The sequence below is a fragment of the Nicotiana tabacum genome, chromosome 3 (assembly GCF_000715075.1).
Source record: "Nicotiana tabacum cultivar K326 chromosome 3, ASM71507v2, whole genome shotgun sequence".
NCBI lineage: Eukaryota > Viridiplantae > Streptophyta > Magnoliopsida > Solanales > Solanaceae > Nicotiana > Nicotiana tabacum.
This window is the reverse complement of record NC_134082.1, coordinates 108,967,512-108,990,074: the sequence shown is the minus strand read 5'-3', so window position 1 is coordinate 108,990,074 and position 22,563 is coordinate 108,967,512. Positions and strand designations below refer to the sequence as shown.

General features: G+C 35.9%; 1 long non-coding RNA gene across 2 annotated transcripts; it reads right to left on the bottom strand.

Annotated features, from left to right (window-relative positions):
• Positions 1-21,278: 21,278 nt before the first annotated feature.
• Positions 21,279-22,002, bottom strand: LOC107788413 (uncharacterized). Of its 2 annotated transcripts, none has more exons than XR_001648609.2 (3): positions 21,888-22,002; positions 21,621-21,770; positions 21,279-21,540 (listed from the first exon to the last, which is right to left on the bottom strand). It is a non-coding gene; the product is annotated as an uncharacterized LOC107788413 (long non-coding RNA). The 2 variants fall into 2 exon arrangements; XR_001648610.2 differs by having other exon boundaries at positions 21,279-21,527.
• Between the last annotated feature and the right edge of the window lie 561 nt (positions 22,003-22,563).

The following is a 22,563-nucleotide window of genomic DNA, read 5'->3' as shown; positions in this document are numbered from 1 at the left end:
CAAAATCCGAGACAGGGTCGTCTGATTTTCAATTCCTTAAGGTATTTTTTTCTTTTCCTTGTCAGTCTCATGTTGTTTTCTGTTGATGCTTGTTCATGTGTTTAAATGTTAGTTGATTTGTTTTCATTTTTGTGTCGACTATTCTGTCCACCTTGCCCGGACCTTTTATTTGGTAGAATTTTTCTCTATTCACTGATTGAGTATATGTGTTTTAAACTATATAATCGATTGAAATGAATTTGGTCGATTAATTAGTTTCCAGGGCAACTTTTGTTTTGGTCAGTTCAACTTGAATCACCTGTTAATACTGTTGGATTCTGATCATTGGCTTTTGATTGTATGTGTTGTAATTCGCATAGTCGATTCGATATATGTCGTCAATTGGTTTCAGTTTGGAATGGGTAGTAATCTGACTCGTGCTGTTTAGTTCTTACTAAGGCATTGTTGAATCAGTTGAGAATTGATTACAATTGTTTGTTAATCTGTTAGTTAAGTCAGAAATCATTTAAGGATTGGTTTATAGCTGCAGTTTGATATAGATCCCAGAGTTTAGTTTTGAATTGATATGAAATTGCTGGCATGTTCACTCATTTTAGACCTTGGGCAGCATGTGCATTGTAGTTTTTTATGACTTAAAGTAGAATGGACAACATGTGCTATCAGGACATACTCATGCTGCCCAAACTTGCTTAATTTAATAAGGATAAACCACTTTAACAATGAAAAAGGGGGTTGTCAGGGGGAATCTCAGCAGGGATACCTTTCTTTTAACTTGTGAGTGGAAAAACAGAAAAGAGAACATGGGGGGAGTTCAGTTTTAATGGGTTTTAACAGGCTGTGGAATGTTTTGATTTTTAGATATAAAAACAGAGGGTTTTTGAGAATTAGAAGGCGGGGTCGGACCAAGAGTTTCAGAACAGAAAGGGGAGGCTTAAAAGAGTTTCAAAAATAGTTGATAACCAAAAACAACAGAAAGATTATTCCATTGAATTTTTCAATTCAGTTTCGAGTTTAGTAGTTGAAGTCGACATCTCAGTTTGATTTCAATTTGCATGAACTTCTTCTGCGATCTATTAGTTCAGCTTTGGTTTAAGTTCAAGTTCAGTTGAGTCTTTCGGGTGTTGATTGTGCTGTTGGGTTTTAACAAAACATTCCGGGCTGCCTTTGGGTGTATTTCTGGGGTATTTCTGCGGTTGAAATTGCTGTGTTGCTGTTCGTTTGCCACTTTTACTCTACTGACCCTTCTTCTTCTTCAATTGTAAGCGCTTCCAGGTACATATTTCTGAAACCATGTGTTGTTGAAAGCTTGAAGTTGAAGTAAAAATAAAGAAATGAACGTCGTTTGCTTCACAGTACTTGTGTTCAAAATATAGCGATAGGTTGAATGATAGTAAGCTTGTATTTGTTTAAGCCCATTCCGACTACATTTATTCTGTATGAATTGGAATGTACCTTTACTGATATGGACTGTTAAATAGTATGCTGTTAGATCAGACGTATCTCCATGTGCATAACAATTTAGTCTGATTTAGTGATGACAGTATAACGTAGAATCATGGCAAGCATCTATATGTACTCCTATTTGGATCTTTGAACTGTCAAACTCGTTATATCCGGTCCAATTTGATTTCAAGAAAAACGTATCCCAAACAAATTTTCATATTGTGTTATGTTAGTACCAACGGGTTAGCCATGTATGTCAACTCTCTTGTTGGATTCCTTGTTTCAACATAGTTTTAATAAGGCAGATTAATAATTAATATTGGCATCGGCCCATCATTTAAACGAAGTGGCTATTAATAGGATCAACAGGTTTTACATATTTTGAAGCACAAAACAACGCAACAATTTTAATAACACTAATCTAATAGGCATGAGTTTAGTAAGATGGTTTGGCGTTTAGATCTAATAAACTCCCGAATAAGCATTAATAATTAAGGTTAATTTCAGTGCTAATAGCCGCGAACAATTATTCGTTTGTTTATATAATTAGGAGGAGTTAATCTAGCTATAGGATAATTAATCACGTTCGAATATATTATTTTATCGTTCTCGAATTTGTTTATAATTTCTAGAAATGTTCCTTTCAGTTAACGTTCGTCTCAATCTAGCATTTAATATGTTACGCCTCTTTTTAAGCCTGTAACGGGTTAGGATTTTCTCTCATTTATTTTAGAAACGAATTTAATAGAAATGTAGTCGCTTTAGGATATCCTTAAAAAATAAATGAGACGAGCCTTGCCAAATAAAACGCACAAATCCCAGGGCCCTCATAAATGATCATAATAAATACTTAGAATTTGGGATGGACTGTTTAGTGAATTTCACTGCCTTCCCCAAAGATAATAACGCGTTAGACTCTTTAGGCGCGACTTAATTAAATTACATTCTTAAATTCGGGTGCGCATTTATGTGACCCAAATTCAAATCTCGACGGAGTCGGAATGTATTAACAATCACGGGTGCATTGATTGTGACGTGGTTCGAGATGCGTTTTCACGATGTAAGCACGTGATTTTTGCCCTATATGAGAATTACTCCCAAAAAATTCAAAAATAAAATAATTTTTCTTGGTGTGCCATTTTTGTGATATTTTGAATAATTATTTGTATTTGTTTGTGCATGTTTATTTGCTAAATTAATAAAAAATACAAAAATATATCGCCTTTCGCATGTAGGATTTAATTCTACAATTATTAGTAATTAAATTTGTTTTACAAAAAATAAAAATTACAAAAATAGGCATCGTTTGCATTTTTAGCATTTAATGTCCAAATATACAATTTTATGCTTAATTATTACTTAATTGTGCGTTAATTGTTATTGGGAGTTAATTTGCGCTTTTATAACTTAATTTAGTTCTTAATAATAGTTTAAGTATTTTTATAATTTAGTTTTAGAAAAATAAAAGAAGAAAAAAGAAAACGAAAATATAAAGAAAGTTGGAATTAGGCCTCTTCTTCGATTTCAAGCCATAGGCCCAAAAAATGACCCAATCTTCCCTACGACCCAGTCCATTTCGAACTGGGTCGACCCAGTCCATAACCCAACATCCTATTATCTTACAAACAACACAAAACAAAAAAAAGAGAAGAAAACCCTAAAAAGACCTAACCAATCCGCCACCCCCCCTTTCTTCTCTTTCTTCTTTTCTTCTTTCTTCTCCAAACTCTAAAACACACATCCATGGCTGCCATGGCTAAGCTCCAGCAGCTTAATCTCCTTCGACACAAGCGCACACACCACCAAGAAGCCCATCTTCTCCATGTCAAGCTCAAAAGGCTCGTCCATGGCTGCGTCTTCATCGTCAACCCATCGCCATGTTTGTTGCTTTTTCTTGCTGCCTCTGCGTCGTCCATGGCTTCCCGAACTGCTGCTCCATTTTCTCCATAAGCTGTTAAACGCAGCAGCAGTAGACGACCAGCTGCTCCTCCGCCGTAGTTGTCGTTGTTGCTGCTCGAAACTGTGCAAGGTTGCGGCTCCAGCTCCTCGCCATTGTTGCTAGCTGCGAGCTTCTGCTTCATGCTGCCATGGTCGACCAGCTGCTCCTGTTCTGCCGCGTCAACTACTGCCCGTGTCCAGCTGCGACGAGCAGCCATGGCTGTCCGCGACGCTGCCGCTGCTCCTCCTTCCTCCGCCGCTGCTTCTACTTCTTCTTCGTCTTCGTCGTCCTTCGTTCGAACTTTGGTCGAGGCTCGGACAGATTTGTTTACAATCAAAGTTCGTCGTTGATTCACCTCCGGTTAGTTGTTTTTGAGTTTTATTTTTGTCCATATTTTTGTTTGATATTTTCCGGATCCAAAATCGTTAAACGATTTAATCCTTGTTTTGTTCGTTGTTCATCATTGAAATAATTTTCTAGTGTGTTCATGTTGTTTGTTAAATTAATTTTCAGATTTCAAAATAGAAGTTTAATTAGTTGTTTTCATATTAATGTCATGTTTGTATTATTGTTTAAGTGAATATTTGTTAGTTTGTTGTTTGTTAGATTCAAATTGAAATTTAATTAACTATTTCTTCAATTTGTTTCATGTGTTTATGTATTGTTAGAAATTGTTAGTATTGTTAAGTTCAAGTTTAAGTTCATAATTGTTTCTTCGTCGATCTTGTTATTTGTTTAAAGAATTTAGTTGTGTTAAAGGAATATATTGATTTAATCGTTTAATCCGTCATGTTTGTTGTGTTAAAATAGATTCACTCATGTTCATACTTTGTTTGGATGATCTTGAATCCGAATTTTGTATAGTTTGATTTCTTGTTTACCCTTTATGATTATTTCTTGAATTATTCTCATAATCTTGTTTAAAGTTTAATATAAGAATTGTTTGTTGCAATGTTGTTAGAGTTGATTTTAAGTTCAATATTATTGAATTTAGGAATCTAAATATACTTGTTTGATTGTTGTTGTTGTTTAAATCCGAAAAATAGGTTTGTTGTTGCTAAAAATATTGTTCAATCAAATTTTAGTTGTTCTTGGTTGTTCAATTTGTGTTCATGTGATTTGTTGTTGAAATGTTGTTAAAATCATGTTCATGTGATATTGTTGTTATGATGTTCATCCGTGTTCATATTGTTGTTTGAACATTGTTAGAAATTGATCATATTGTCTATATTTTGGTTAAGTTTGATTAATTGATGTGTTATAGCTGATGGGTAGTTTGGTAAATTTGTAATACGTTCAGGGGTAGTTTGGTAATTTCAGTAAGGTCGGAAGGGGTAGTTTAGTAATTGTACATTTTGTAATTATTTATTTGAAGCATGGGGGACAAAATGAAATGGGGTGGGTTGTGACATGATTATTTAATATAAAGGGGGGACAAGATTTAATTTAAAGGGGAATCTTGCATTATTTTAAATGAAGCATGGGGGACAAAATGAAATGGGGTGGTGTGATATGTTTATTTAATGTAATGGGGATGAGTGGAAAGATAATGGGTTGGGTAGAGAAAAAGTATGGATTTTAATTAATTGAAAGGTTTATGGGATGAGTTATATATGTGAAGTCTTGAAATCAAAAGAAAGAATATACAGAGAGATAGAAAAGAAAAAATACACAGATACGAGAGAGAGAAACAAATCTGAATATAAGAGTGAGAAAAGGGCTGAACATTTAAGAGATAGAAAAATTCCGAAAAATATTTAAGCTTTCAAAAAATAAAAATAAAAACTAAAAAAATATTCTGCTTTCTTTTGTTGTTTGAAATCAGAATTAATTGTTGTTTCATCAAAGCTGGAAGATTTTGTTTTTTTTGGATTACTACTCCACTGGTTTGTTACTGTTGCTGGGCTATTGTTGCTGTGTTGTACTGATTTTACTGCTGCTGCTGATTCTCATATTCATTTTCTTTTGCTTCCAATATCAGGTACACAACTGAAAAGCTGGTTATTGTAATCCGAAATATGAAGCATGAATACATATGAAGAATGAAAATTTGAAGTTTTAATTTCGTTTTTTTTCTTTGTTTCTTTTGTTGATTGTATTTAAGCTATTTCATGAATTACTAAATAATAGCTGGAATAAGAAAATAATATCATAAGTTAGTCTGTAATAAATCAGTTCGGCAAAACAGGTTAATTCACTAACTATGAAGGCTTCAAGATTGTAGGTTGATCATGAACAAGTAGCTAAATTTAGTTAAAACATGAATTTAAATTAAACATCGTAAATTAGGCATTAAGGCATGACTTGAGCTTAAGCAAGATTAGAAGAACGTTTAAGTCTAATAAACTTTCTAATAAGCTTTAGTAATTATGGTTAAATCTAGTTTCAAATGATTGTGAATAATTAATCTCAATAATATTTTTTTAAAAAAATAACAATGCTGAGTTTTAATCTACCTATATTTGTTTATTTTGAATATTAGTTGTTGAATTTTTATTTTATTTAAAATTTCGAAATTAAGAGTAAAATTCCTTTTTTTCATCAATATTTGTATTAACCAAGCAATTAGCATGTCATGTTTTCTTAAAATTATAAAAGCTAGTAATTAATTAGGATTTTTCTTTCTTTATTTTAGAGACTAATTTTTATAGAAAAAATGTAGTCGCTTTAAGATTTGTCCATTTAAAATAAATGAGATGAGCCTCGCTTAATGAAATGTATAGATTTCGGGGCCCTCAATAAATGTACAGTTAATTGCTTAGAATTAGGGAGGAGCCGTTTTTAGCAAATTTCACGGCCCTACCCAAAATAATGACACGCTAGTCGCTCTAGGCGCGTATTTAATAATGTTATTTCCTTAAATACGGGTGTGCATTTATGTAACCCAAATCTAAATCTCAACGGAGTCGAAATATGTCGATAACCACGGGTGCAATTGATTGCGACGTGATTTGAAATACGTTTTCACAATGTTGTAATTTTTCGTAAAAATAACAATAAATAAAAAGAATAATAAAAGCGGCTAAGGGATAAAATTTGCACATAAGTTTATAATACGTATTATATTAGATAATCAAGCCGAATATAACAGTTAAGCGACCGTGCTAGAACCACGGAACTCGGGAATGCCTAACACCTTCTCCCGGGTTAACAGAATTCCTTATCCGGATTTCTGGTGCGCAGACTGTAATACAGAGTCATTCTTTTCCTCGATTCGGGATTAAAATAGGTGACTTGGGACACCCTAAATCTCCCAAGTGGCGACTCTGAAATAAAGAAATAAATCCCGTTTCGACTGTCCTTTAATTGGAAAAAACTCCTGTACCCCCTCGGGTATGTGAAAAAGGAGGTGTGACAGCTCTGGCGACTCTGCTGGGGACTGATAACCCAGAACCACTAGTTCAGGGTTCAAGAATTCGAGCTTAGAATAATTGTTATATTTGGCTTTATTATCTGATATATATTGCATGTTCTGACATAACATACTAAATGTTGTCTTTTACCGCTTTGATATTATCTGAACTGTATATAAACTGTGCCGAAACCCTTCTCTTCTTACCTCTGGGGAGAAGCTCGCTGGTCTAGGCTCCCTATTCTGTTAGTGTCAATACCTGAAATAAGAAAGAGGACGGATAAGTTACGAAGCCGGATGGCCTTTTGGTTCCCGGTAAGTTGCCCCCTCCTCGACTCGAGTTGTCCGCTCGGGTACACAGTCTAGAACATATACCCAGGTTATAAACCTAGTATAACGAAATCTCATGCCGGATCCCTAGTAGGAACGATTATTTGCATCACGTTACATTTGACTTAGGGGACTCAACACAGGGGTTGGGTCCGTCTAGGACTAGCAACCTGAAATGAAAAGACCATTCTGATGCATCCTACTTGCTCTGTACATATATTTGTTTCGAACTTCCATGTTGACCGGTTTCTGAATCTCGGGAATGTTGGAAAATTGAAGAAAAAAAAGAAAAAAAGGGGAAAAAGAATATATCAGTTAGGGAGTTAATTGATTATTTTAGAAAAAATCAATGACCAATTACTGGCGAAACTCTGCCGAAATTTTGAAAAAAAAAGGAAAATATTTTATTTTGTTTTACTAAAAAATATATAAAAAAAAAAGAGTCTTTTATTATTATTTTTTTTCCGGAAAAATAGATTGTTTTATTGTTTGTTGAAAATGAAAAAAAATCGTTATTTTGTCTTTTTCAAAAATAGAAAAGGAAAATAGATTGTCTTGCCAGGAAAAAAATAAAAATGAAAAAGAGTCATGTTTTAAAATAGTTCGGTTAATTTGCCCGAACTACGCGGGTTTGATTCTCACCGGATGTGAGATACGTAGGCAACCCTCATCGGGTCCAACCCCCCTTTTTTGCTAAAATAGTCAAAAACCAAAAAAATAAATAAAAAACGTGTCAAAATTTTTTATTTTGTCATAAATAAGTCTAGTGGTGTCCAACCTCCCCTTTTGCTAAAAATAGCCAATAAAAAAACATGTCAAATTTTAATTTTGTCATAAAGAAGTCGGGTGATGCTGTTTTATCAAGACATAGCCGAATGTTCCCGAAAGGGACGCCGGAAGGCTGACTTTGCATAAACAACCACCTTTTGGGTCATGTTTAGGATTTTTGGTCTAGTTGACCCACACAGCCTTAAAAATCTTCGTCCCCGAGGTGCTGAAGGGCCGTGTTTACAACACCCGGTTTTTATTGTAATTTGAAAAAAAAAACAAAGAGTCAGCGGTTAGGTGAATACCATTTGAATTTTTGGTCAAAATAAAGCCGAGCCAGCTTCGGCCGCGTCTTAAAACCGTTCTTGCCGAAATAGCCTTAGAGTATCTTTCAATCGTCAAAAGGTTATTTTCGTAAAAGAACAGACAAGTTTGTAAAGTGTCAAAATAATCCTCCCCGGCCTCAAAATTCATGTGAGATTTGGAAGGGGGCACATTTGCAAAAATAGCCGTTTGGTTGCATTTGTCAAACAGGGAAAGGAAGCTGGCCTTTTTGTTTTGAGGTTATAAATCTTTTGGCTAGAATATATGGGTTGTTTGATTTTTGAGTTTGTTGGTCATCTTTCAACCTTTGAAACCCAGTTTATTTTATTATGAAAATTGATAAAAAAAAAATGTGTCTCATTGTTGTTACCTTTCATTTGGTCCGAATTACGCAAGGTCTGATTCATGCGGGGTCATGATACGTAGGCAATCTCCATAAGATTCGACCACCACTGAAAAAGAAAAAAAGGGAAGAAAGAAAAATAAAGGAAAGCGCAAGTGCATCGCATCTCTGATAGAACGGTTTAACTGCTTAGGTGCATTGCATCTCTAATATATGATTATCTGTCAAATGCCCTGACACTAACGTGATGGCTTCCCTTTGCTGTGTTCATATATAAAAAAGTGGTTGGTTGTGGTAACTCCTCCCTGCAAAGCAAATGACACAGAACCTCAGAACAGGGTGGGTCGGTACTGATGACCGACAACAATTGGTCGAACAGAACAACGGGTTGGTAGAAGAAGTGAAAATGCTGAGACAACATGTGGCAGACATGTATCAGGCATGGATAACTGGGAAAGCACCACCCCCACCACCGCCAAGCTTTTCAAACTCTGGCATTACCCATCCCCCATACTCTCCATCCCAGCCCACTTATGACAGCTTTCCTAGCTACCCGAGTAGCTCCATCACTCGTCCACGCTACTCCCCTCCCCAATGCTACTTCTCTCCACGAGATCCCCAAAGACGGGCTTCACTTTCCAAATACCCAGCTCCACAGAAGGCCTATCCACCCTCACAAGCCTACCGGAAGCCCCCTGGATCAGGTTTCCGGCCCAATCAAGCATTTAGGAACGAAAGGTTGCTGAAACGAGGAAAGGCTCTCACCCCTATCGGAGTATCTTATGCAAGTCTGTTTGAAAGGCTAAAGCATGCTGGCTCGATTGAGCCACTCCCCGCATGTACTCCAAATCCACTTGCAAGGAGCTTTGATCCGGCAGCGCGATGCGCCTACCACTCCAATGTCATAGGGCACAACATTGAGAGCTGTCATAGTTGGAGAAGGGAAGTAGAGAAAATGATCCAAGAAGGGCGGGTTGTGATTAATAACAGTGACATGGTGCACTCGAGCCCCCTCGAGAACTTGCCAACGAATGTTGATGATATTGAAGCTGGTAATGGTCTTGGCAGTATCAATGCAAAGCTCAGTGGCTAAGATGCCAGTCTTGATAAAATGGAAGGACGCTCTGTTCCTTGGTTAACAAGAGAGAAGCTTGTGGTGGCTTATTTTGTTGACATTTATGTTGTTCGGATTATTAGGGTTATAAGTCGGATATTGTCTTGTCCAGTTTGTTTTAGGATTTTGTTCTGGATTGTTTTGTTTGTTTTGTTATTTAAACCATTTCACCGGTAGTCTAATACAAAATTCGGTCTTTCTTTATTTCCAGTCATCTCTTTGTTTAGGCCTTTTATCATTTTTGTTCAGTGCCGATTCTAGTGACATGACATGCGCACACAGTTTGGGCCAAACCTTAAAAGTTAATCGTAAAACCCTGGAAAGGCGATCAGACCATTTATAGGAAATAAGAACGGTTTGGGATTATTTGAAGCCCGAGTCATGTGGAACTGGGGCAAGTTAAACACAAAGAAAACCATTAAAATCAAGAGGGTCATTCATGATAATGAAAGTGTCGCCCAATGATATTTTAGAAATAACAAAGGGAAAAGCAAATGTTTAACATAATTGTCAAGCCCAGCACCGTCGGAAGAGACTATAAATCTATTGTTTGTTGTGTTGTTTGCATTTGGCATATTTTTGAAGACTGGAATGACAAAGACATTTTGTTCTGCTACCTAAACACTTTATCCTTCGTTATCCCTTTTGAGCCTTACTTATTTTTCTTTCATACCCCTCGTTCGGAATCAGTAAAAACGACTAGAAAACGCGAGCATGACATGAAAACATGAAAAACAAAAGAAGAAAAGAAAACAACAAAACGAAAAAGAAAAGAAAAGAAAAATGATAACAAAAAAAAACAAAAGAAAGTCAAATGAAAAAAAGAGGAATTGGGAACTACGTTTGACCTGATTCCTCAAAGAGGATACGTAGGTGCTTTACGGCTCGGTCATAGTTTTGAAAAATGAAAAAAAAAATCAATTAAAATATCCCCAAGCAAGAAACTGGGGCAAAGGTTGCGTTTGTTGTAAATAAATCTAATTCCGAAGGTTGTAACTAATAACCCAAAATTAATGCATTTTTTTGAGCATTTAATACCCTTTTTTTCTAGCCCTATCCAAAAACCCACATTACGGTCCAAAGAAAGACCTTTTGATCAGTCTTCAAAAGATGCCAAGACAGACAAATGAAGAGTCTTACCGGTGAACATAACATTCCGTTCCACAGCAGAAAGGACTCTAATCTCCAACAGAGAGAGTCATACTGGCAACACTCCAAATCCCCAACTGGAAAGTGATACAAATGAGAGTCTTATCGGTGAAAACCTTCACAGGCACCATAAGGCGATGCAAGCTGAGAAAAAAAAAACAAAATGAGAGAGACTTGATAGTGAAAACCTTTTGGGCACTACAAGTCGAAGAAGATTGAGAATCAGATGGGAATTGCCAATTGAAGATCTCGAAAAATGATTGACAACGGAGGATAGACCACATATGCATGTCATGACCATTAGAGTCGGTATCTGCATTTGATAGGTTTTTATTTATAGTTTCTTTTGTTAAAGAGTCATTTTTTCCTTTGTCTTTTTATTCTGTTCCCTTTTATCTTTTTCCTTTCATAGAAAATCCCCAATAGAGTCTGTTTGGTCAAAACAAGTGTGAATTGACTTCAAAATATGCCATCAGCTTTCCAATTGTGCAAGATAAGATCTGACTAGCACATCCAAGTGGTATGGTCAGCAGGAACAAACGCGAGGCCAGTGTCAAAAAGATATCCCCAGCAAAAGGGAATCGACAAAAGGATTGACGAGTGTCAAGAGGGATATCCTTGCCGAAATTAAAGGTTATAAACCTCAAGGCCGAGGCCCGTGGACAAAGCAAGGAGAGCAATGAGCATGGTGTGGGAAATTCATACGAGACTAAAAGGTCGGGGAAATGCCAGTTTCCGAGCTATGCCATAAAAGAAGAGTGATATCCCTAGCAGAAAGGGATTATCCCTAGCAAATAATATCATCCCCAACAAGTTGTGGAGCGCAGAGCAAGGAAGGAGAAAAGGAAAAGCCATCCCAGTAGGAGTATCACAACCAACCACCACGTTTTAAACTAACAAATTTTGTTTGATTTGAAACAGGTAAAGGAAATGGCATTGATGACAGAAATGCATGCCATAAGGGAGACTGTCAAACTGGGGCAGAAAATTTTCCTTTCATTTGGAAAATTTTCTGGAAGTCAGGTACCCATTCGAGGAAGAATAAAGATAGCACCAGTCTCAAGGGAAGTGGTGTTTGAACCAGTGTTGCCCCAACATAATAAGTTTAAATGGAGGAAGCATTCCCCAGCAGACAGAATAAAGGGATGACACTTGTGCTCAGAAAAGCAAAAAGACATTATCATCCCGATCAGCTTCCAGAAGAATGAATCATCAACTTGAAGGGATAAAATTCCCCAGCAGCGTTATCCTCAACAACGTTATCCCGAGAAGATAACACTTTTATCCCCAGCAGTGTAAAAAAAAAATTTGAATTTGAAGGAGGGGAAGAAAGGAGACTTCCCCAGTAGTATTATCCCCAGCAATCAGGCGTCCACCTGGAGAACAAGGAAGAGCAGTTGGAGTATTAGCAATCAGGCGTCCACCTGGAAAACAAGGAAGAGCAGTTGGAGTATTAGCAATCAGGCGTCCAACTGGAGAACAAGGAAGAGCAGTTGAAGTATCAGCAATCAGGAGCCCACCTGGAGAATAAGGGAATACAATGGAAGTATCAGCAATCAGGAGCCCACCTGGAGAATAAGGGAATACAATTCAAATTTTAAGTAATCAGGAGCCCCCCCTGAAAAATAGACTGGTGATTTGTTGGTTGAAGTTGGGAGCCTGCCCATATAACAGAGAAATACATTCAGTCTTTTCATTTAAAAAAAAACGAAAAAAGAAAGAAAAAAGGGGGAAGTAGTTTGCAGAGGAATGAAACATCCTATTCAAAAGGAAGTAATTTTGGAAGGAGTAAGATAACATATTTACTCAGCAGAGTTATCCACAGTAGTGTTATCCCCAGTGGATCATCGAGATGTAGAAGCATCCTCGACAGAGTTTCGGGCAACCCAGAGTGGGTAAGAAAGAAAAGGAAAAGTCATCCCCAGCAAAATAATCCCCAGCAGTTTCGAGGGAAGACAACACAGGTAAGTAAATAATTCAGGAAGAAGGAAATGGTTCACGTATAGGAGAGGCATTTCCTCCTAAGTCTAGTTTCACCCATAGGAGATACATTTCCTCCTAAGTTTACTTTTATCCCATAGGAGATGCATTTCCTCCTAAGTTTAGTTTTTACCCATAGGAGATGCATTTCCTCCTAAGTTTGTTTTAGTTTCACCCATAGGAGATGCATTTCCTCCTAAGTTTGTTTTTACCCATAGGAGATGCATTTCCTCCTAAGTTTGTTTTAGTTTCACCCATAGGAGATGCATTTCCTCCTAAGTTTGTTTTTACCCATAGGAGATGCATTTCCTCCTAAGTTTGTTTTAGTTTCACCCATAGGAGATGCATTTCCTCCTAAGTTTGTTTTTACCCATAGGAGAGACATTTCCTCCTAAGTTGTTGTTGAACCAATAGGAGACGCATTTCCTCCTAAGTTTGTTTTTACCCATAGGAGATGCATTTCCTCCCAAGTTTGTTTTAGTTTCACCCATAGGAGATGCATTTCCTCCTAAGTTTGTTTTTACCCATAGGAGAGACATTTCCTCCTAAGTTGTTGTTGAACCAATAGGAGACGCATTTCCTCCTAAGTTTAGTTTCACCCATAGGAGAGACATTTCCTCCTAAGTTTAATTTTTACCCATAGGAGAGGCATTTTCTCCTAAGTTTAGTTTCACCCATAGGAGAGACATTTCCTCCTAAGTTGTTGTTAAACCAATAGGAGAGGCATTTCCTCCTAAGTTTAGTTTCACCCATAGGAGAGGCATTTCCTCCTAAGTTTGTTTTCACCCATAGGAGAGGCATTTCCTCCTAAGTTTAGTTTCACCCATAAGAGAGGCATTTCCTTCTAAGTTTGTTTTACCCATAGGAGAGGCATTTCCTCCTAAGTTTATTTTACCCATAGGAGATGCATTTCCTCCTAAGTTTCTTTTAGTTTCACCCCATAGGAGATGCATTTCCTCCTAAGTTTAGTCTTACCCATAGGAGAGGCATTTCCTCCTAAGTTTATTTTACCCATAGGAGAGGCATTTCCTCCTAAGTTGTTGTTGAAATCAGGAGTCCGCCTGGAGAACAGAGACATACTTTTCAAGTTTGACATCAGGAGAACGCCTGAAGAGAGGAAAGGCATTTTTAAAAGTTGTTGAAATCTTGCCAACCTAAAGAAAAGAATGGCGATGTATTGTTTGAAGTCAGGAGCCCGCCTGAAGAGAGGAATGGCGATTTATTTTCAAAGTTGTTGTTGAAGTCAGGAGCCCGCCTGAAGAGAGGAAAGACGTTTATTTTAAAAGTTGTGTATTTGAAGTCAGGAGCCCGCCTGAAGAGAGGAATGGCGATTTATTTTCAAAGTTGTTGTTGAAGTCAGGAGCCCGCCTGAAGAGAGGAAAGGCGTTTATTTTAAAAGTTGTGTATTTGAAGTCAGGAGTCCGCCTGGAAAACAGAGACATACTTTTCAAGCATTGAAGTTGGGAGCCCGCCCATATAACAGAGGAATACATTCAGTCTTTACATTTCAAGAGTTGAAGTTGAGAGCCCGCCCAGATAATAGAGGAATACATTTCAGTCTTTTCATTTCAAGCATTGAAGTTGGGAGCCCGCCCATATAACAGAGGCATACATTTCAGTCTTTATATTTCAAGCGTTGAAGTTGGGAGCCCGCCCATAGAACAGAGGCATACATTTCAGTCTTTACATTTCAAGAGTTGAAGTTGGGAGCCCTCCCAGATAACAGAGGCATACATTCAGCATTAATTTTCAAGTATTAAAGTTGGGAGCCCGCCCATACAACAGAGGCATACATTTCAAAATCAAGTCAGAGGACAATAAAATAGAGGGTTACAATAGGAATCCCCAGCAGGAGACAATAAAATTCCCCGACACTGGGAAACAGAAGGTTGCAACAAGAGGTCACAATACAAACTCAAGTACATGTGTCAAAGGAAGAAAAGCACCGGAAAGAATGCAAGCAGACAAGGAAGCAAGGCAACAAAAACAAATTGTACTCTAGCCTAGCTTCTTGTTTTCTTTTAAGCATGGTGTAAAAAGGAGATCGGTAAGCAGTGGTAATAGCATACAACAACAGTAACAATGCAGTCCCACGGTAATCCCAGCTACCAAAATTTCCCGAACTACATTGACCTGATTCCTGTTTAGCCCAGGATATGTAGGAAACCTTTGAAGCAAAGGTTCGGTCAAATCTTTTTCAAAAAATGCTTCACACGGAGTACTCGGATGGGCAAAAATCGCTCGCTTTATCTTTGCACGAAAACCCTTCGTATCTTCGGGCAAAGAGGGGCAGCTGTAAGCACGTGATTTTTGCCCTATATGAGAATTACTCCCAAAAAATTCAAAAATAAAATAATTTTTCTTGGTGTGCCATTTTTGTGATATTTTGAATAATTATTTGTATTTGTTTGTGCATGTTTATTTGCTAAATTAATAAAAAATACAAAATATATCGCCTTTCGCATGTAGGATTTAATTCTACAATTGTTAGTAATTAAATTTGTTTTACAAAAAATAAAAATTACAAAAATAGGCATCGTTTGCATTTTTAGCATTTAATGTCCAAATATACAATTTTATGCTTAATTATTACTTAATTGTGCGTTAATTGTTATTGGGAGTTAATTTGCGCTTTTATAACTTAATTTAGTTCTTAATAATAGTTTAAGTATTTTTATAATTTAGTTTTAGAAAAATAAAAGAAGAAAAAAGAAAACGAAAATATAAAGAAAGTTGGAATTAGGCCTCTTCTTCGATTTCAAGCCATAGGCCCAAAAAATGGCCCAATCTTCCCTACGACCCAGTCCATTTCGAACTGGGTCGACCCAGTCCATAACCCAACATCCTATTATCTTACAAACAACACAAAACAAAAAAAAAAAAAAGAAGAAAACCCTAAAAAGACCTAACCAATCCTTCTTCTTTTTCTTCTTTTCTTCTTTCTTCTCCAAACTCTAAAACACACATCCATGGATGCCATGGCTAAGCTCCAGCAGCTTAATCTCCTTCGACACAAGCGCACACACCACCAAGAAGCCCATCTTCTCCATGTCAAGCTCAAAAGGCTCGTCCATGGCTGCGTCTTCGTCGTCAACCCATCGCCATGTTTGTTGCTTTTTCTTGCTGCCTCTGCGTCGTCCATGGCTTCCCGAACTGCTGCTCCATTTTCTCCATAAGCTGCTGAACGCAGCAGCAGTAGACGACCAGCTGCTCCTCCGCCGTAGTTGTCGTTGTTGCTGCTCGAAACTGCGCAAGGCTGCGGCTCCAGCTCCTCGCCATTGTTGCTAGCTGCGAGCTTCTGCTTCATGCTGCCATGGTCGACCAGCTGCTCCTGTTCTGCCGCGTCAACTGCTGCCCGTGTCCAGCTGCGACGAGCAGCCATGGCTGTCCGCGATGCTGCCGCTGCTCCTCCTTCCTCCGCCGCTGCTTCTACTTCTTCTTCGTCTTCGTCGTCCTTCGTTCGAGCTTTGGTCGAGGCTCGGACAGATTTGTTTACAATCAAAGTTCGTCGTTGATTCACCTCCGGTTAGTTGTTTTTGAGTTTTATTTTTGTCCATATTTTTGTTTGATATTTTCCGGATCCAAAATCGTTAAACGATTTAATCCTTGTTTTGTTCGTTGTTCATCATTGAAATAATTTTCTAGTGTGTTCATGTTGTTTGTTAAATTAATTTTCAGATTTCAAAATAGAAGTTTAATTAGTTGTTTTCATATTCATGTCATGTTTGTATTATTGTTTAAGTGAATATTTGTTAGTTTGTTGTTTGTTAGATTCAAATTGAAATTTAATTAACTATTTCTTCAATTTGTTTCATGTGTTTATGTATTGTTAGAAATTGTTAGTATTGTTAAGTTCAAGTTTAAGTTCATAATTGTTTCTTCGTCGATCTTGTTATTTGTTTAAAGAATTTAGTTGTGTTAAAGGAATATATTGATTTAATCGTTTAATCCGTCATGTTTGTTGTGTTAAAATAGATTCACTCATGTTCATACTTTGTTTGAATGATCTTGAATCCGAATTTTGTATAGTTTGATTTCTTGTTTACCCTTTATGATTATTTCTTGAATTATTCTCATAATCTTGTTTAAAGTTTAATATAAGAATTGTTTGTTGCAATGTTGTTAGAGTTGATTTTAAGTTCAATATTATTGAATTTAGGAATCTAAATATACTTGTTTGATTGTTGTTGTTGTTTAAATCCGAAAAATAGGTTTGTTGTTGCTAAAAATATTGTTCAATCAAATTTTAGTTGTTCTTGGTTGTTCAATTTGTGTTCATGTGATTTGTTGTTGAAATGTTGTTAAAATCATGTTCATGTGATATTGTTGTTATGATGTTCATCCGTGTTCATATTGTTGTTTGAACATTGTTAGAAATTGATCATATTGTCTATATTTTGGTTAAGTTTGATTAATTGATGTGTTATAGCTGATGGGTAGTTTGGTAAATTTGTAATACGTTCAGGGGTAGTTTGGTAATTTCAGTAAGGTCGGAAGGGGTAGTTTAGTAATTGTACATTTTGTAATTATTTATTTGAAGCATGGGGGACAAAATGAAATGGGGTGGGTTGTGACATGATTATTTAATATAAAGGGGGGACAAGATTTAATTTAAAGGGGAATCTTGCATTATTTTAAATGAAGCATGGGGGACAAAATGAAATGGGGTGGTGTGATATGTTTATTTAATGTAATGGGGATGAGTGGAAAGATAATGGGTTGGGTAGAGAAAAAGTATGGATTTTAATTAATTGAAAGGTTTATGGGATGAGTTATATATGTGAAGTCTTGAAATCAAAAGAAAGAATATACAGAGAGATAGAAAAAAAAAATACACAGATACGAGAGAGAGAAACAAATCTGAAAATAAGAGAGAGAAAAGGGCTGAACATTTAAGAGATAGAAAATTCCGAAAAATATTTAAGCTTTCAAAATAAAAAAAAACACTAAAAAAAAATATTCTCCTTTCTTTTGTTGTTTGAAATCAGAATTAATTGTTGTTTCATCAAAGCTGGAAGATTTTGTTTTTTTTGGATTACTACTCCACTGGTTTGTTACTGTTGCTGGGCTATTGTTGCTGTGTTGTACTGATTTTACTGCTGCTGCTGATTCTCATATTCATTTTCTTTTGCTTCCAATATCAGGTACACAACTGAAAAGCTGGTTATTGTAATCCGAAATATGAAGCATGAATACATATGAAGAATGAAAATTTGAAGTTTTAATTTCGTTTTTTTTCTTTGTTTCTTTTGTTGATTGTATTTAAGCTATTTCATGAATTACTAAATAATAGCTGGAATAAGAAAATAATATCATAAGTTAGTCTGTAATAAATCAGTTCGGCAAAACAGGTTAATTCACTAACTATGAAGGCTTCAAGATTGTAGGTTGATCATGAACAAGTAGCTAAATTTAGTTAAAACATGAATTTAAATTAAACATCGTAAATTAGGCATTAAGGCATGACTTGAGCTTAAGCAAGATTAGAAGAACGTTTAAGTCTAATAAACTTTCTAATAAGCTTTAGTAATTATGGTTAAATCTAGTTTCAAATGATTGTGAATAATTAATCTCAATAATATATTTTTTTAAAAAAATATAATAACAATGCTGAGTTTTAATCTAGCTATATTTGTTTATTTTGAATATTAGTTGTTGAATTTTTTATTTTATTTAAAATTTCGAAATTAAGAGTAAAATTCTTTTTTTTTCATCAATATTTGTATTAACCAAGCAATTAGCATGTCATGTTTTCTTAAAATTATAAAAGCTAGTAATTAATTAGGATTTTTCTTTCTTTATTTTAGAGACTAATTTTTATAGAAAAAATGTAGTCGCTTTAAGATTTGTCCATTTAAAATAAATGAGATGAGCCTCGCTTAATGAAATGTATAGATTTCGGGGCCCTCAATAAATGTACAGTTAATTGCTTAGAATTAGGGAGGAGCCGTTTTTAGCAAATTTCACGGCCCTACCCAAAATAATGACACGCTAGTCGCTCTAGGCGCGTATTTAATAATGTTATTTCCTTAAATACGGGTGTGCATTTATGTAACCCAAATCTAAATCTCAACGGAGTCGAAATGTGTCGATAACCACGGGTGCAATTGATTGCGACGTGATTTGAAATACGTTTTCACAATGTTGCAATTTTTCGTAAAATAATAACAATAAATAAAAAGAATAATAAAAGCGGCTAAGGGATAAAATTTGCACATAAGTTTATAATACGTATTATATTAGATAATCAAGCCGAATATAACAGTTAAGCGACCGTGCTAGAACCACGGAACTCGGGAATGCCTAACACCTTCTCCCGGGTTAACAGAATTCCTTATCTGGATTTCTGGTGCGCAGACTGTAATACAGAGTCATTCTTTTCCTCGATTCGGGATTAAAATAGGTGACTTGGGACATCCTAAATCTCCCAAGTGGCGACTCTGAAATAAAGAAATAAATCCCGTTTCGACTGTCCTTTAATTGGAAAAAACTCCTGTACCCCCTCGGGTATGTGAAAAAGGAGGTGTGACACACGACGTTGCAATTCTATAAAAAATAATAATAATAAAAGCGGCTTAAACTTAATAAAAGCACATAAGTTATAACATGTATTAAATCAGATATTTAGCCCTTATAACAATTTAAGCGGCCGTGCTAGAACCACGGGATTCGAGGGTGCCTAACACCTTCCCTCGGGTCAACAGAATTCCTTACTTAGAATTTCTGGTTCGCAGACTTTATTTGGAAAGTCGAAAATTTCCTCGATTTGGGATTTAAGATAAGCCAGTGACTTGGGACACCAAAAACCAAACCTTTCCCAAGTTGTGACTCTGAAATAAATAAATAATCCCATTTTCGAATATTGTCACTTAAATTGGAAAAACTCCCTCGCGCATTTTACCCTTCGGGGCGGGCGCGCAAAAATGAGGTGTGACAGTGATTATGTTTTGTTAGTAAACTGTATTTGTAAAATAATTTTGGAGAAAATAAAATAACATAGACAGAAATATAAATGAAACAAAAGTTAATCCGAGCACACTGAATTCACAGTGTTTCCTTAAGGAATTTAATCCCCTCCTAATACCCAAGGTTATGGATTATTTCCTCCCAGGATAGAACGAATAACACACTGGTATAGCGGTACTTCAAACTCCAGTGTTTCAGCGAACACAAAGTTCGGTAGTAAATCACACTTACTGTTGCTTTCTTTGAAGTTAAAACAATGCAGAAGAAGAAGGAGAAACTCAAAAAATCGTATGAAAAATCTGAGAGAATGAACTTGTATTTATAACCCATGTTGGGCTGAAATCTGAAGAGGTACAACTCTTCAGAATGGTTGTTTATGCAAAACGGCCACAACATAAATGTCATAATATAACTGGCTATTTACTCAACAATAAAGAGGGAAAATTGAAGAGGGTAATTAATTTTCTGTTACCAAAACAGAAAACGGAAAAATGAAAACGGTTGGATTTTAATATTAATATTTTTGGATTTAATATTAATATTCTATTATTAAAACGGATATCTAATAATATTTCTGTTAATATTTACTATTAACAAATAAATTTGATCCAAAAAATTAATCAATCAATCATTTGACCGAAGCCGAAGCCGAGCCGAGCGGCGACGACGCGAGGCTTGCATTCTTCTCAACTCTTTAAGAGCTAGAAGAAGAGCAATTGCTTATATATCCATTAAAACCTCTTGCTCTTCCAATATGGGACAATGTTCCTTTATCAAGGAGAGAATCTCAAATGAATCTCAAATATTTCATTTTCCCTCAATTTTCTATTCACCCTATTTTAAGCATTAATATACTTAAAAACCCAACATGTTTGACCTGAACCGATGGTCTATCGAAAACAAATTCTCTATCTGCATAAGGTATGAATAAGGTCTGCGTATACACTATCCTCCCCATACTCCATTTGTGGGAATACACTAGTCATCTTTCTTATTCACGAAATCTTCATACATACATATTTGAAAAACTTCCCAAAATTGAATATGGAGACCTATTTGTTTTCCTTCTATTGTAGTACATATTAAATAAAAGCTTAAGCACTTTCTACATCTACAATGTGTAGCTAGTTCTGGATCTGAATAAAGCTGGAATAGAGTTGTAATATCTTATCGAGCAAATGTAGTCAAAATACAATGAATTTTCTGATACCGAATAGAGCAAAATAAAGACAAAAGTTCATTGTATCTTATGAAATACACAAGGTATGCGCAATCTAGTCCACTGTCTCAAATTCTCAACTAATGTGCAACTGAGACATAGTTTAAAGCTGATTGATGGATAAATAAAACCCAAAGAAAAGAAGGCAAACAGTAGCTCAGCTTAAAAAAAGGAAACTATCGATGCCCAATGTTAATCAACACAATAGTTGGCATGCATGTGGAGCTTAGTACTTCATTTCACCCACGGACTGATAGGCGATCCTTGAGAATATGTTAAGAGCATGTGTTATTTGATTTCAGAGGCCACCAGAATCAGTTTCTACCATTGGCAGCGTTTGCTTACAATAACTTTTTATTAGCCAATCACGAAAACAGCCTTGGCATCGTCCCTACTAGAAATTATATACTATTCAGATACAAACCAGTATAAAATAATCAACCTAAGGACGTGGTATCATCTCTCATGTCTCTCTCCAATCATTCAAGATTAACAAATTCAGGTAAATAGAAGGGACCACCTTCAGCATCTGGTTGATTCTTGACTTTAAATTGATCTATCACTTTCACTCCGGGTGGGTTTTGAGGACGTCAATCCAACCTGATTAATAAGCCTTAGAGCAAAAATATGAAACTGAACATAAATTATAGTGCAACACATGAAGATTCAATTAGCAAGCTCATTAAAATGCACCTGATAATCTTCACCGCTGGGAATCCAGTCGTTTCTCGCCGGATTAGTGTTGAACTCTTTGGCTCTGCCATTCTCATGACCACCATTTAATTGAAGATTGTAAGTGTTACCATCCGTTTGATTGACCATCGTTATGAACCCACTTCCAGTCTGCCAAGAATTGAACATTAACCCAATGAAATTATGAATAAGACAATTCAAAGCAATAACAACAAGCCCAATGAAATCTCACAAGTAGAGTCTTGAGAGGGTAAATTGTACACAGACCTTATTGTTTCCTAAAGACCCTCGGCTCAAAGGAAGAATCGAAGGTCACACTATGAAACATACAAGGAGTGATGGATGTATATCTCAAATTTAAACTCTATATGTATATAAAAAGTATACAAAAGTACAATAAAAAATTGTTACATGCTAAAAAGGTACACTTACTACTTTTATAAAATACATGTGAAAATTTACTAAAAATTCGACAAATATTAAATTCTGATCCGATCCGTAATGTAAAAATAAATTCAATATTAGGAACTTAAAAGTTGAACATGTCAAGATTAATTTTTGGATCGGGATCTACCTATATATGCAGCATGACAAGATTAATTGTTTCTTAAATTTTATCGTATCATTAAATCTGTTGTTACATAACCACGAAATGTGTCACTCTATGTACGACCGAGTTGGTGTACTCGCATCGTTATTTTGTCTTTTTTTCTCAATCTCGCCCTTTATTATTATTAAATAATTTTATTTTATCATTTACTCTACCTTTTTATATAATAATTTTACCATATATCATAATTTTTCTTTTATATTGCAAGTTTATTCTTCATACGGTCGGTGCGTGATATCATGAAATGATAGCAAACGATACAATCTATCCAAATATTGTATTTATTAAACGATACATTACAATGCGTGATGCGTAACAACCATCCAAACAAGC